We start from the raw sequence: 15,615 nt of genomic DNA, 5'->3' as shown, positions 1-15,615 counted from the left end.
CTTCTGAAGGTGACAACCAGCACGACATATCTAGCCTTCCTGACTCCCCGGACCCACTATGTTAAGATTCCCTTCGTCCCCAAGTTGACTGATAAACTTGTTTCAGTTCTGAGGTTTGACTCGGTTAGGTTTGCAAAATGTAACTCTTTGCCTTTATCCACTTGTTTTTCAAGGACTAAGGATCTGGTTCCTAAAGGTTTACAATCTAATGTTATTTATAAGATTCCTTGCAATAATTGCGAAAAAACCTACATAGGCACTACCAGTCAGTATTTTGATGCTAGGATCAAGCAACATAAACGTGATTGTCAATCTAGAGATGAAAATAAGAGTGCGTTGGTTCATCACCATGTTCTCAGTGGTCACCATTTTAATTTTGAGAATTCTCAGATTGTTGATAAAGAATCAATTTATTCTAAAAGATTATTCTTAGAGATGTTTTACATTAATAAAGAGGTTAATTCCTTGAACTTCAGAACTGACACCCAGAACCTTAGTTCTATTTGTTATTGATGGAGAGTGATTCTCTTGTTTTCTAGTTCTTTTTCCTTGGTGTTTTGTTTCTTTTTCATATTTTCAATTTCATTCCCCCTTTTAGCGCCACCTAGTGGTTATTTTTAGTGTATTTGGTGTTTTGCCGTGACGACGGTTGGTCAGCCTCCTTTCTTTCCAGTTTTTGTGGTATAAAAAACTTACGTGACTTATTGCGTCTTAACTTTTAACGTAAAATTTTTAACGTGTTCTTATTGTAAGTAATACTTATTTTATAGTTTCATAATTAACGTTGTAATAATTTTTTAGTATTTTTTGATCTTTAATTCGTCACCTTTAGTGAATTATGAGAAGTATAGTTTTAATAAGAGATGTCTATAGTCGAGCTGTCGAATTTGTGCAGTGATAAATCACCGTGACAGGTAGGTAAATTTCTCACATCGAAGGTCGCCCTGTCCGGATTCGTCAAAGTAAGTGACCACACCCCTCCTGGGGGTAGCGCACTGAGCGCGTTACTGGGGACAAAAAAATAATAAAAGCCGCCGACGCACTGTGAACGGTATTCATAACTTCTTATCTGACTGTAAAGGAAGGTTTATTCTCGTATAGTGTAGCTGCGCCTTATAGACCCTGGCGGGAGTAGGCGGTTACATAACGAAAGAACCGACTACCCCTTTTTTTGTAAGTACCTGTCACGGTGATTTACCACTGCACAAATTCGACGGCTCGACTATAGTGTTCAATTTTTGCGACCTCATGTTTAGCTTTGGTTCAGTTCCATATGCAATCCATATTTGTAAGTTGTTGAGATGCATTTTTGTTAATTATTGTAACTTTTGTTGTCTCAATATTGTAGTTACCTCTGAAGAAGGAAATATAAAATTTCCGAAAGCTCGGTAAAGATAAAAGGAAGCCTCTTTTCAATTATCTAGCCTTTGACGTGTTGGTCGTGTATCCCAATAAATTACTTTAGTTCCTAACAGTAACGACCGTTACTACTCCTAAATTATCATGATGAGTTTTTTGTAATTTTAACTTTTTACTTTTCAATTTGTAGTGTGTTTAATGTAGTATATCTCTGTGATCTATTGATTTACTAAAAGAACGCGTAATTATTTGTTAAAAAAGCGAAATTGTTGGTTCGTCTTGATATGTCTTTTCCACCTACATTATCAAAAACTTATTATTGACAATTAGACTGATGATGGTTTAATAACCGAAACAAATTTGTAACACCGATAATTAAAAAATAAATTATCGTCTTTTAAAGGAAATATTGTGTTTTCTCAATTTATATAATTAATATTATAAAAATGAACCTGGAGGTGAATATCGCTAATCTATTTTTTCTAGTATTAGATCTAATTTACCGTCAGGCTTCTTATCGATTAATGTACTTACAGTTTTCTCTGTAGTTTCACCACTTGCTTTTTCGGGATACGAGACGCCTGGCTTTATTTTATTTGAATTTACTGTTTTCTTATTTCTGATGTCTTGTAGTTCCTTAATCACAATGCATCATCGGTGGTTCGCTGAATGATTTTCTCCACAGTTCAAACATTTAGCCGGGATTTCTTTGGCTTTAGTGCATTCGTTGGTCCAGTGTTCACCAGCACATTTAACACATCTCGGATTTTTGTGGTAGTAAGCTTTGGTGTGGCTCCAACCTTGACACCTTTTACACTGGGGCATTTGTTTTGGCTATAATTTAACATAACACACATTTTATCTTAATCAACTTTTGTTATACATTGGTCAGAAAGACCACTTTACCTGCAACGATTAACAAACTTCTTGCGTTAACTTTGGTACTTTGAGGCTACTTGACGTAAAACTTAGTTATATTTCGATTTATGATATCCAGACTTTAATTGCAAAAGGTGGAATTTGAATTCAAAAATTTATCGTCAATTATACCTTACGGGGACACACTGTATATTAAATTAATTATTGATTTTAAAATTTTTGTATTTAGGTTGTACACGTCTTTGTTGTTTTTATTTCTCAATCTCCTTATTGCATCTCGAACCTCTATAAAAGTTACATCTCTAAACGTAAAGTTTTTGTATTTTATTTCCGTTCTTATACATATACTCCGTGGGTAGAGCTTGCAATACCGGGAACCCGAAAACCGGGATTCCGGACAATTTTTTTCCGGTATTAAAACCCGGTATTGATGGTAAAATATCGGTATTATTTTTATTTAGCGCCCTCGATGGCCGGGGGCGGCCGATGTCTTCGAAAACGGCCGTGCTAGTTTGAAGTTGTGCTGGAAAATGACGTAGAGGATTCGTGTTTATTATCCATTTTCTGTCCGTTCTAAGTTTACATTTTCAATTGACATTTTTTGACGTTTCATTAAAAAAATGCTAGCCGGAAGCGACCGATTGAAAACGACCGTGTTTGTTTAAAGCTGTGCTGGAAAATGATGTTGACCAAACAGAAATTTGTTACCTATCTTATGTCCGTACTAACCTCATTTTTTCAAGTGACATTTTTTAATCAGTGCAAATACCATCTACAAGAAATATCATTTTGCACTCTGACAGAATGTTGAAGATAACGAAGACTCAACCTTTGATGACGACAACTTAATGTTCGTGTTTAACACGTTGAATGCCGTCTCGGTCACTATGACCGAGAAAATATCTTTCTTCCAAGCCGACGCGGTCTATATGACCGAGAACATATTTTGAACTCCATGCCGACTCGGTCAATATGACCGAGTCAGTTTTTCGCGTCGCACATGCCAGACGCTCGGCTTGTAATTGTTTTGATTGTCTTGACTGTACAGATTGACCGAGCCGGCCTGGAAGGAACGCTGCGCAGAGATAGTTTCTTGATGTTTTTTATTGAAACACGTAATACACAGATGAGGCTCTCCTTCACACCCTTTACAGTAAGTTCGAATCCTCTTCAGGTTCCTTGCTACACGCCAGCCATGTGTTTTTTCGCAGTTTCATGGCACGTCTGACACGGTTTGCGTTTTTGGACTTCTTGTTCAGACAGTTCATGACGCGGACGCAGATTTCTACTTGGCATGACGGTTTCAATTTCTTCTGCTGGAGGAGGACGCACACTGCATAAACTATAGGCAACTGATTTGCGAAATGCCAGGATGCTTATATTCTCATGTTTGACTTCCTTGTACATTAACCACGCATTTATAATTGCTGTATTCAGCAAGATCTCAAAGGCCAATTTTCGATACCACTTTATTGTTTTTCTAAGTGGTGATTGGTATGCTGTCATTTGATCTGACTGATCAACAGGCAATTTTCCTTTATTGTAGGCAAGTACCACTTCGGGCTTTTTTTTTGTTTGTCCCCTTCGATTTCGCACTTCAGTTTGAGAATCTGAGTGCTTTCTAGAGAGCATCAGAACGTAACGCTTGTCTCTTCAAGAAAGTATAGTTATTCCCTTATGATTTTCTCCTGCAAAACATTCTCCGGGCTTAAGTTTTTTTTCGGTCACTGTACGCGGATTTCCTTTTCGGTTCTTCCTCAAAGTGCCAATTAGGTGTGTTTGTCTATCCAGCAACTGTTCTGCTAATGACAGACTGGTGTACTAATTATCCGTTACCATGGTTCTTCCGCAATCCAGCAATGGCTCAGCTAGTTTCATTACTACTCTGGTTGGAGTAGTTTGCTGTTGGTCAATATTTTTGCATCTACCATTTCATCTACCAACAAATAGCTTTAACTTTAACTTAAAACGTTTACTAATGTTCTTGGAAAATATCATTTATAATGTAAATCCGTCACAGCGGAATATAGTGAGGGCTAAATTGACGAATATTATCACTAATTATCAATGTTAATTAACACAAAAAAATTCATTAAAGAAAACCCTTCAGTTATTATAACAAAAGCTGATAAGGGGGCTACTACAGTTCTTATGGATAGAGATTCTTATCTAAGAGGTGCCACAGAAATGTTGGGTGACACAAAAGTCTATAAGGTCCTCAACAAAAACCCTCTTAATAACATACAAAACAAGATTAATAACTTTATTAAACATCTGTATGAACAGAAATTCATCAATGAAGGTGAACTTAAGAGGTTGACTAAACATAACTCTATTCTGGCTAAGGCTTACTTCTTACCTAAGATCCATAAGGACGGAATACCATTAAGACCTATCATTTCGTCTATCGGCACGGCGTCGTGCGGTTTGTCGGGATACATGACGGATTTGCTAAGCTCAGCCTTCAGCAAGAGGACTAACTACAATATTGGTAATACTTTCGATTTTGTTAATGACTTTAAAGATTACAAACTTCCGCAGGATCACATTTTGATTTCACTTGATGTCGTGAGCCTTTTTACGGTTATTCCGTTGGATTTGGTCAATAAGATTGTCGTGGATAAATGGGAATTGATTGCGCAACATTGCAGTTGGAATGAGAACACTTTTTTGTCGGGTTTGAAGTTGATTTTTGATACCTCCATTTTCACCTATAATAACGTAGTATACCACCAGGTTGACGGTACCCCGATGGGCTCAAAAATTTCTCCGGTCTTAGAATTGCTTGTTATGGATTTTGTAATTGATGAAGTTTTAAAATTAAACAATACAAACTTTAGAATTGATTTCATTAAGAAATACGTTGACGACTTAATTTTGGGTGTACACAGGGATGATATTGACATAGTTTTAGAATCATTTAACAACTTCCATCCGAGCATTCAATTTACCATAGAGGTTGAGAAAGATAATAGTATTCCTTTTCTTGATACGAGATTAATACGTAATGAAGATAATGTTATTCTATTTAATTGGTATGTCAAACCAACTTATTCGGGAAGGTATTTGCATTTTCAGTCAGATCATAATTTTGGACATAAAGTTTCAACTGTTTTAGCGATGAAGCACAGAGTGACACAGATTTGTGATCCTATATTCCTTAAAGATAATCTAACTTTTTTGAGAGACACTTTTATTAACAATGGCTATCCGTCCAATCTGCTTAACAAACTTTTGTTTTCATCTAATATACATAATCAACTTAACAACAGCAGGATGAATGAACAAAACACCATAGTCAAATATAAAAAAGTTCCTTTTATCACTAATTTAAGTGAAAAAATAAAACGGGTACTAAATTCCCTGGATGATATGCAGATTGTTGACTGTTATGATAACAAGTTACAAAGGTTTTTCACTAATGTTAAGGACAAGACAGAACACCAATTAAAATCTGGTGTTATTTACTGCATTTCTTGTGGTGCATGTAATGGCAAATATGTTGGTCAAACGGATCAGTGGCTAAAACGTAGGGTCTTCAAACATAAAAGTGATTGCAATCTTAGAAAGTCTACCTGTGCTTTATCCCAACATGCTACAGACACGGGTCACCGGTTTGATTTTGATAATGTTAAAATACTTGATACTGAACCTAACTATTTCAATAGACTCTTTTTGGAAATGGTACATATTAATTACATGGAGGATTCTATTAACTTTAAAACTGATACTCAGAACCTTAGTAATATATACGCTCTATTGTTCGCTAACGACAAGGTTCGTAAAAAAAAATAGAAAAAATTAAATTAAATGTAATCCTATTGTCACCCGACCACTTATGTCTTAACCACTGATTTAGGATTTTAAACTGTTTGTCAGTCTGTCCTTGTCTTAAATTTTTTATAGATTGATTCAATTTTATAATTTTTTGATAATGTTATATCTCATTTTTAAATTTAGGCGGCTTCACCGCAAAAGTTTTGACGCTTGCGCATTACCTTCCTGATCGCCAAAAAATTTTTGGTTGGTATCAATGCTTACAAGAGTTTTTTCTTCAAATTTAGAACGCACTTGTTATTTTTATATAAAAGAGGTTTTACCTGTCAGACATCTTGTACGCACGTTGATTCATCCAGTTGTGTTAATAGTTCGCTTGATCCTTTATGATCCGTTAATTATGATGATGTTTTTCGGTTGTTCTACAATTGTTAGTTTCAGAAAACAAGTAAGTGTTTATCAAATTTACAATTTATAACTCTAACTTTTTTAATCTCTTGTAGCAATAAAAAATGCTCTGAGGAAGGTTACAATAAATAACCGAAATATTAGCTTTTTAAAAAGTTGTTTCTTTAATTAAAACCTGGACCGTACACCCCGAATAGTCGCATTTACTTGTTGCTCACTTGTATCAGTCGTAGATACTTCTTTTCTGAATATTTTTGCCGGCATAAATTTATATGTTATAGGTATAGCCTTCGTTACAACAGAGCTTGAAAATTTTGATGCCATACTTATGACGTTTTCCCTTTAGATAGTGATTTTATTTAATGATTCGCCAATACAAATTGTTTCGCCAGGTTCAAGTACCGTCTGGAAATTATGGACCACCATATCAACCAAACTCTGGATTTTGTGAAGTCTGTCATTTTGGTGATTGTTTTCATTGTCTGCTAGTTTTGGTAGACGAACTATACCCATATAAATAACCAATCCAAAAAAACGCTTCATCTCGTAGATATCTGTCGGGGACCAATCGTTTACTCTGGCGTGAGGTGTAACATCTTTCTCATTCGTAAGGGTTTGCGTGGCATATAAATTAGTTTGATCGACTATATATTGAAATATGCCGTCATCAACCAGCGCAGAATAGAACCCAAGAGGTTCCTCAACAATAAGAAGCTCGGACACATTTTTATTGACTCCCGACTCTTTCGTGAATGGGATAAGAACTGACTGATTACCTTGGGGTGCTTTCCATTCAGGGTCATCAATATTTCTGAGCGCATTTGGAGTCCTATCATCTTGAGAATCAGAGAAGGCTTCTGGTTCTTCCACGTTACTTTCACTCTCAGATGCTTGTGTTTTAATTTGCTGAGGGACTTCATTCATTTCGCTATCACTAGAATCTGACATTTGCTCCTCATCATTTTCGGCGGTGGCTTCATCTATGTTATCATCATCTATTTCGGGGAAAGTATATATAGCACCGCGTTTTGTTTATGTAAAATGACATTACATACCTTCATAGTCGGAATTATTCAAGATATCAAAAAGTTCCTGTTCCGTAAGTGGTCGCTTTGGGTCATTTTTTGGATACCACCGCGACATGTTTATGCGTGCATAACGTAAACAAAACCAACACGTGTACTGAACTCAGCCGTTTGAGATGTTGACCGGGACGGCACGGCGTGGAACATTACTAACTTCCACACGGTGCCGCCTCGGTCAATATGACCAAGACACATTTCCGCGATTTTCTTCGCAGGAGTGATGATTTTTTTAAAATTTCCTGCGTGGGACTTCATTACTCGTATATATCTATCCCTGCGCATCATGGCTCAAAAAATGAAAATTTTGGCGAAAGGTAAAATATGTCCGCAGCCCGAACGTAAAATACGATATAAATCGCTCTGGCAGTTAACGTGTTAATAAATTTGTCATACCTAGTCAACAATAAAATACTCTCGGCATACAACAGGAGCATACAACATATTTCAGGTCAGTTTGATTCGTGTAATGTCCCACCAAGTATAACAGTAGTATAATAAGTCTGACAAACTACCAAGAGCCATTATGTTAAAGTTTCTTTCTTGAATCTGTTAGAGAAAGTAAAGGTTGGTACTAAAAAGAGGGAGAGAAAAAGAGAGAGACGCGACAGTTAGAGAAAGAAGTTCTTGTTATAAGTTTTGTATGTGTATTCAGTTAAATATTAAATAAAGTAATAATACGAGAAGTGGAGTTATTTTAAATAACCTTTAATAGGTTATGGACCCAGATGCCGCAAAAGAATAAATAGATTAAATACGAGAAGTTACGTGGTTATAAAAGAAAAGACTAAAAACATAACCTTAAAAAAAAAACGCTCGACATCATGACTCAAGTAAATTTACCTATGTTGTCATCCGAATCCTTTGGAAATTGGAGATTCAGAGTAAACTGTATTTTGGAGGAGAAGATGGTAGATGAAGTTTTATATAAGGACATTAATGAGGAAACTGATGAAACAAAAAAGGCAAATCTAAAAACAAAAGATGTGAAAGCTAAATCAATAATAGTCCAATGTATAACTGACAAACATATAGATTTAATTAAAGATTGTTTAACAGCAAAGGATATGATGAAAGTTTTACAAGATATTTTTGAGAGAAAAAGTGTTGTATCAAAATTACATTTAAAGAGAAAACTTTTATCATTAAAACAAGGAAACTTAAATATGGAGGAACATTTTCACAAATTTGATACGATTATAAAGGAAATAGAGAACTTGGGCACAAAAATGGACGAAAGCGACAAGGTATGTCATCTTTTACTTACGATTAATGAGAAATACAACCATGTGATTACGGCTATTGAAACTATAACAACGCAAGTGACTATGGACTTTGTGAAGTCAAGATTATTGGATGAAGAGTTAAAAGACGGAAATAAAGAGGATCATATTAATAGGGAAGTAGCTTGTAATTCAAGGACTATGAAATGTTTTATATGCAAAAGACCTGGACATAAAGCGATAAATTGTAGAGTTAGACTTGAAAAAGGAGAAACAACTGATAAAGAATCTAATCAAAATTATAGAGGAAGAGGAAGACCAGGAAATTATCAAAGAGGTCGAGGTCGAGGATACCATGGTAATAGTGCACAAACGGAGAAAGAAATTTCATTTGTTGCTTTTAATTGTCTTAAAAATTATGGAAATACTTCGTTTATTGTTGATTCAGGAGCTACAAATCATCTAGTAAGTAATAAATTAATGTCCAATATTGAAAACATGAACAAATTAAAGAATGAAGTATCAGTAACAATTGCCGATGGTAAAATTTTAAAAGGAACACACAAAGGTATTATTAGAGCAGATTATAAAGGAAAAAGTATTAAAATCGAGGTTATGGTAGTGGATGGTTTATATCAAAACTTATTATCAGTAAGAAGTTTAACAAAGAAAGGATTTTTGGTATCATTCATGGAAAATAAGGTTAAAATCGAGAAAGATAATTTTGAAATATTTGCTAATCAATTGAATGGAGCTTATGTACTCAACTTACAAATAAGAATGAGTGATGATATGGTTTACACAAGTTTTGTACACGAAGATAGAAATTTATGGCATAAAAGATTGGGTCACTTAAATATAAAAGGGTTGAATCTTTTGGGATTACCATTTAGTGAAGAAAAATGTAGTATTTGTATTGAAGGAAAAGGAACACGATCAAGATTTGATAAACACATAAAGAATTCTAAAAAAGTTGGAGAATTCATTCACTCTGACTTATGTGGACCAATTACACCAACAACAAATGATGGAGAACGATATTTCCAAGTTATCGTTGATGATTTTTCACATTTTACAATAATTAAGTTATTAAAATCTAAAGATGAAGCAGGTGAAGAGTTAATTAATACAATTAGATATATACAAACGCAACATGGAGTAAAAACTAAACGAGTACGATGTGATAATGGTGGTGAATTCAGATCGAGAAAATTACAAAATTTTTGTCAGAACAGAGGAATAGAATTACAGTATACCATGCCTTATACTCCTCAACAAAACGGTATATCTGAACGAATGAATCGTACCTTGTTAAATAAAGTGAGAACAAAGTTTATAGATTCTGGTTTGCCGAAGCATTTGTGGGGTGAAGCAGTTCGAACCTCAGCTTATGAACTGAATCGGTCACCAACTGTTTCAAATGGTGGAATACCTCCAGCAAAATTATGGTTTGGACAAAATGAATTGGATAAGTTGAGAATTTTTGGAAGTAATTGTTGGATGACAGTCTTACCAAAAGGAAATAAATTGGATGTTAGAGCAAGACCAGCAAGAATTGTAGGTTATCATAATGGAGGATACCGAGTATGGAATGCAATTGAGAATAAAATACTAGTGATCAGAGATGTTATTTTTGATGAAAGGAATATTCAATATATAGAAAATAAATTCGAAGAAGGTGAAGAAAATAAAGAACCATTTATTAAGAAAATAAAAGAGAAAACAATAGATGATAATACAGAAGAAAACAATGAAGAGAACGTTGAAAATGAAATATTAAAAAATGAATCGAGATCTGGTAGACAAGTTAATAAGCCAAAATATTTAGATGAATATGAAGTGTACAGTGCCTATTTAACATCAATAGAAGAACCCAAAAATTTCAGGGAGGCTATACAGAAAGGATGGAGGCAAGCAATAGAAAAGGAAATTAATTCGTTGAAAGAACAACAAACATGGAAAGTAACGAAATTGCCGGAACAAGCAAAACTAATAGATACAAGATGGGTATTTACAGAGAAAAGAGATGGTTCAAAGAAAGCCAGATTAGTGGCTAAAGGTTTTCAATACAAGGGAAATTCGGATATAACATTGTATGCACCTGTATCTAGAATGTCATCAATAAGACTATTTTTAATAAACGCTTTAAATAATGGTTGGACAATACAACAAATAGATATTCCATCTGCTTTCTTGAATGGAAAATTACAGTCAGATGTGTATATAAAAATACCTGAAGGTATTGAAGAGATTCCAGGAAGGGTTTTAAAGTTGAATAAATCACTGTATGGTTTAAAAGAATCCCCAAGATGTTGGAACGAAAGATTTAATAGATTTGCATTAGAAAATGGTTTCAAAAGATCAGAAGTGGATTATTGCTTATATATAAGTGACGATGCATGGATGTTATTATACGTGGACGATATATTATTGACTGGAAGATACGAGAAAGTTCTGGAAAATTTGAAAAATGAATTTAAGGCAATAGATTTGGGAAAGATAAATGAATTTTTAGGAATGGAAATTATACACGAAAAGGACAAAATGTTTATCAAACAATCAAGATACATAGATAAAATTCTGGACAGATATGGTATGAAGGAAAGTAAAGGAAAGTTAACTCCCATGATAACTGGTTATTTTAGTGAGGGGGAGCAGTTAAAAGATATTCCATATAGAGAAGTAGTGGGAAGTCTTATGTACATAGCTACATGTACAAGACCTGATATAGCTTTTGCAACATCATTTTTAAGTAGAAATGTAAACACACCTAAAAAGAGTGACTGGGAAGCTGCAAAAAGAGTTTTGAGATATTTGAAGGAAACTAAAAGTTATTGTATATTGTACAAGAAGGAGAGTGGTGATGTGGTTGATGGATTTTCTGATTCAGATTGGGCTGGTGATAAATCGGATCGAAAGAGTACCAGTGGTGTAGTAGTGTTTTATGGAACTAATATCGTTACTTGGAACAGTCGTAAACAAAGTTGTGTGGCATTATCAACAGCAGAGGCAGAGTTTGTGGCAGCATCAAATGCAGCACAGGAAATTATTTTTGTGAAGGGACTATTAAAAGACTTTAAAGTAAGAACGAGAGACAATAATTTAATGATTGATAATCAAAGTGCTTTAAGTTTAATTAAAAATTCTGAAAATTCAAAGGAACAAAACACATTGATATAAAGTTTAATTTTATTAAAGATTTAGTGTTGAAGAAAGAAATAATAGTTAAATATGTTAATACTGAAGAATATGTTGCTGATGGTTTTACAAAACCTTTATGTAAAGAAAAATTTCAGAACTTTGTAAAAAGACTTTTAATTGACTGTTAAATAAATTAAAAAAAAAAAATATGAATTGAGGGGGAGTGTTAGAGAAAGTAAAGGTTGGTACTAAAAAGAGGGAGAGAAAAAGAGAGAGACGCGACAGTTAGAGAAAGAAGTTCTTGTTATAAGTTTTGTATGTGTATTCAGTTAAATATTAAATAAAATAATAATACGAGAAGTGGAGTTATTTTAAATAACCTTTAATAGAATCTGCACCTTTCCAGAAAATTCGAAAGCAGGAATTCGAAAGAATTCCACAGAGCTTCAAATGATGAAGTGTAATTTCATTTTTTGACGAGGCAGTGAATTTGAACCTTTGGACCAAGTGAAAAACAACAAAACAATAATGCTATTCAGACCTTTAAATTTATTGATACTTTGTACAGATTCCTAATATCCTTCCATTTTTTGATTATCTTCTCAGATTCTGTATCTTATGCTTTGTTGCCAATCTAAAAATATAGTAGGAATTAACCTGTTGTTAGTAGAGGTGACGCCGCAGAGGGGAAAAATTCTTACAAATAGATATATTTAGTGATTGTAATTTAGTGAGTAAACTTTTTTATAGTAATACTGGTATTAATACCGGTATCCCGGTTTTAAAAATTTTGAATACCGAATACCGGTATTGAGATTTTGGTCCGGTATTGCAAGCCCTATCCGTGGGGGATTTATCTGTATGTGGTATAGCGTTGATGATGTCAGACGTGATACTTGAAAGTTTACAGTTTCACGAGCGCTATCTAGATTAACATCAGGTACTATTTTACATTTTTGCTAACTGCGTATGCATTGGAAGGGATCTGTGCATTTGTGAATTTGCAATAATGAATTTGTAATAAAATTTGTTAATAATTTACCGAAGAAACGACCATGACTGTTAGAAAGGACAAACACTTTACTATTTTTCGTACTTTCGTTCTTTTCAATTGTTTTTGTTAGACCAACTACTTGAACATTTTCCTTTAAATTTGGATTTACTTGTTACATTGTTTTGATTTAATGGTTTTATTTGCTAAATATCAACTTTTTGATTAACGTTTTTTTTAATTTTCTTCTTTTTTGTTTTTGTTTGTTGGTCATTTGATTTACTAGTGTTAATATATTCATTCGAGTCTGCTGGTATTGTAATCTTTTTATTCACATTTATCCGTTTATTTGAATTTACATTTCGTTTAATTTTTTTAAGTATCTTTGTCCGTTTATGTGTAGTTTTAGACCTAAACGTATCTATTGAATCAGCATCACGTTCATTAGCTTTTTGTCTTTTATTTTCAAATTTAACAGATTTTATTGTTGTAGATAGTCTAACTTGTAAAGAATATATTCTATTTTTTAAATCACTCAATCAATAGATTTATTGAGTTCTTTCTCAATAATTCCCTTATTCTATTATATCGACGAATTACAGTCACACGCACGTATAAAGTGTTCTGCGAACAAATCCATTTTTTCGGTGGTTGAATCACTCTGAGAGGCGGCAATTTGTGAAATAATTGTGTGTGGTTGCCTGCGGCAATAGTTGCAGTTGCAAAGACAACAATTCGTGGTTGTTTGGTACTGGTTAATCAAGATTTTATTAGTTGGTGCATTATTGTAATACTCTATCGGGTTATTTTTGGAAAATCTGGTTTTGGCTGGACAGTGCTGTGTTTGGAGAGAGAGAGAGAGGGATGTCTAAATGCGGCCGTTGTGGGGATCTGATTCGGAGTGGAGATTCCGCGTCTTGTACGGAAGGTGCGGGAGATTTCCACTTTGAATGCTCAATAACTGAATTAGCTTACAAAAAGTTAAAAAGGAATAAACATGATTGGCGCTGTTTTAATTGTTCGGGTGCGACCAAGGGCCGTACCAAATCAAATTCTGATATACTATCTGAACACAGAAAGATTGAAGATATGTTCACCTCTATCTCAGAGAAACTCTCATCACTGAATGAACTTAGAACGAAGATGGATGAAGTTGTGGAGTCTATGAATTTCATGAGTGAAAAGTACGACGTCTTGTTGAACCAAATACAGAGGCAACAAAATGAAATAAGTGATCTCAATAAAAAATTAAATGAGGTAAGAGATCGGGAAGAAGAAAAGGTAAGATGATTATGGGATTGCGGGATGAGATCGCGGACCTTCAGCAATACTCTAGAAATAAGAACGTTGAAATAAATGGATTAAAAATAGTTCCGGGCGAAAACTACAAAAATCTGGTATCACTCATATCACAGCAGATAGGGCTGAATATCACTGAAGATGATGTCGACGTAGCACATCGTTTACCAAATGCTAATCGATCGCTTGTGGCCCAATTCAAAACCCGAGAGAAGAGAGATTTACTGGTAGCGAAGAAATTTCTAATCATCTCAAATAACTGCATCCCTGGAACATCTTTGGGACAACAAATTTTCCTGAATGAGCATCTAACATCACTAAATAAAAAACTACTTCATCTTACCAAGGCCAGGGCACGAGTAGCAGGATATAAGTTTGTATGGGTGAAGAACGGGAAAATTATGGCCAGGCGGGACTCTGAGGTCAATGCAGTAAGAATTTTAAGTGAGATAGATTTAAATAGCAAAATTCCGGTCCCGATTTAGTATCGTTTGTTAATTAATTAGATCTTTAGATTGTTAATAATGAGTTTTGAACTGTACGAATATTTAGACAATCAAATTGTAGGTACAGGCGTTGTCGATTGTGCAGAGAGTTTTTACGATGCAGTCTCTAAGTTTTCTCAATTGCAAATTAAACTAAATGTCTTGCACATTAATATACGCAGTTTAAATAAAAATTTTGATGAACTGTTAGTACTTCTCTCGCAATATGACGGCGTCTTTGATTGCATAGTTCTTACTGAGACTTGGAGTGTGGAGTGCACAGGCTACTACTATCTTCCAAATTACAACCTTTATTACTCAAATAGTAGATTTAATCAAAACGATGGGGTTATTGCTTACATTAAATGTAACTTAAAGTGTGAGGTTGATTTACATTCAGTTGACAATTTAATAATTATGAGATTGAACATTATTTTATCTGATACTATAAAAGCTTCAATAAGTTGTTTCTATAGACCACCGTCTTTAGACTGTTATGAGTTTTTGAGAAGTTTTGAGGATTACTTGAGTGGTTGTTGTGTTAAATCCCTAGAATTGATCGTGGGCGATTTAAATTTTAACCTTCTCGACTCTGCTTCTGATGTCGTCGTTACTTACTCTAATCTTCTAGCGCAAAACGGTTTCAAATCTTATATAAATAGGCCAACTCGTGTAGAGCTTAATTCAAGTACCTGTATAGACCATATGTTTCTTAAATCTAACCTTGCTGACGATAACATTCTGCCACTAGTCCTCCATCAAAAAATAACCGATCACTATCCGATTTTTATACAGCTATGTTTTAACGATGCACAGGTGAGGAGTCCTACCAAGAGGGTCGCGTATCAGGCAGATACAACTAAATCATTTTTAAATTATAATACTTTGCAGAACAGATTAAAGAACATTAACAGGTCGACTCATTTAGTTGGAAATATTGATGAATGCATAAATAATTTAGAAAGTGTTAT

The sequence above is a fragment of the Onthophagus taurus genome, unplaced genomic scaffold, assembly GCF_036711975.1.
Source record: "Onthophagus taurus isolate NC unplaced genomic scaffold, IU_Otau_3.0 ScKx7SY_15, whole genome shotgun sequence".
Classification (NCBI taxonomy): domain Eukaryota; kingdom Metazoa; phylum Arthropoda; class Insecta; order Coleoptera; family Scarabaeidae; genus Onthophagus; species Onthophagus taurus.
Note: the sequence above shows the minus strand (reverse complement) of the source record.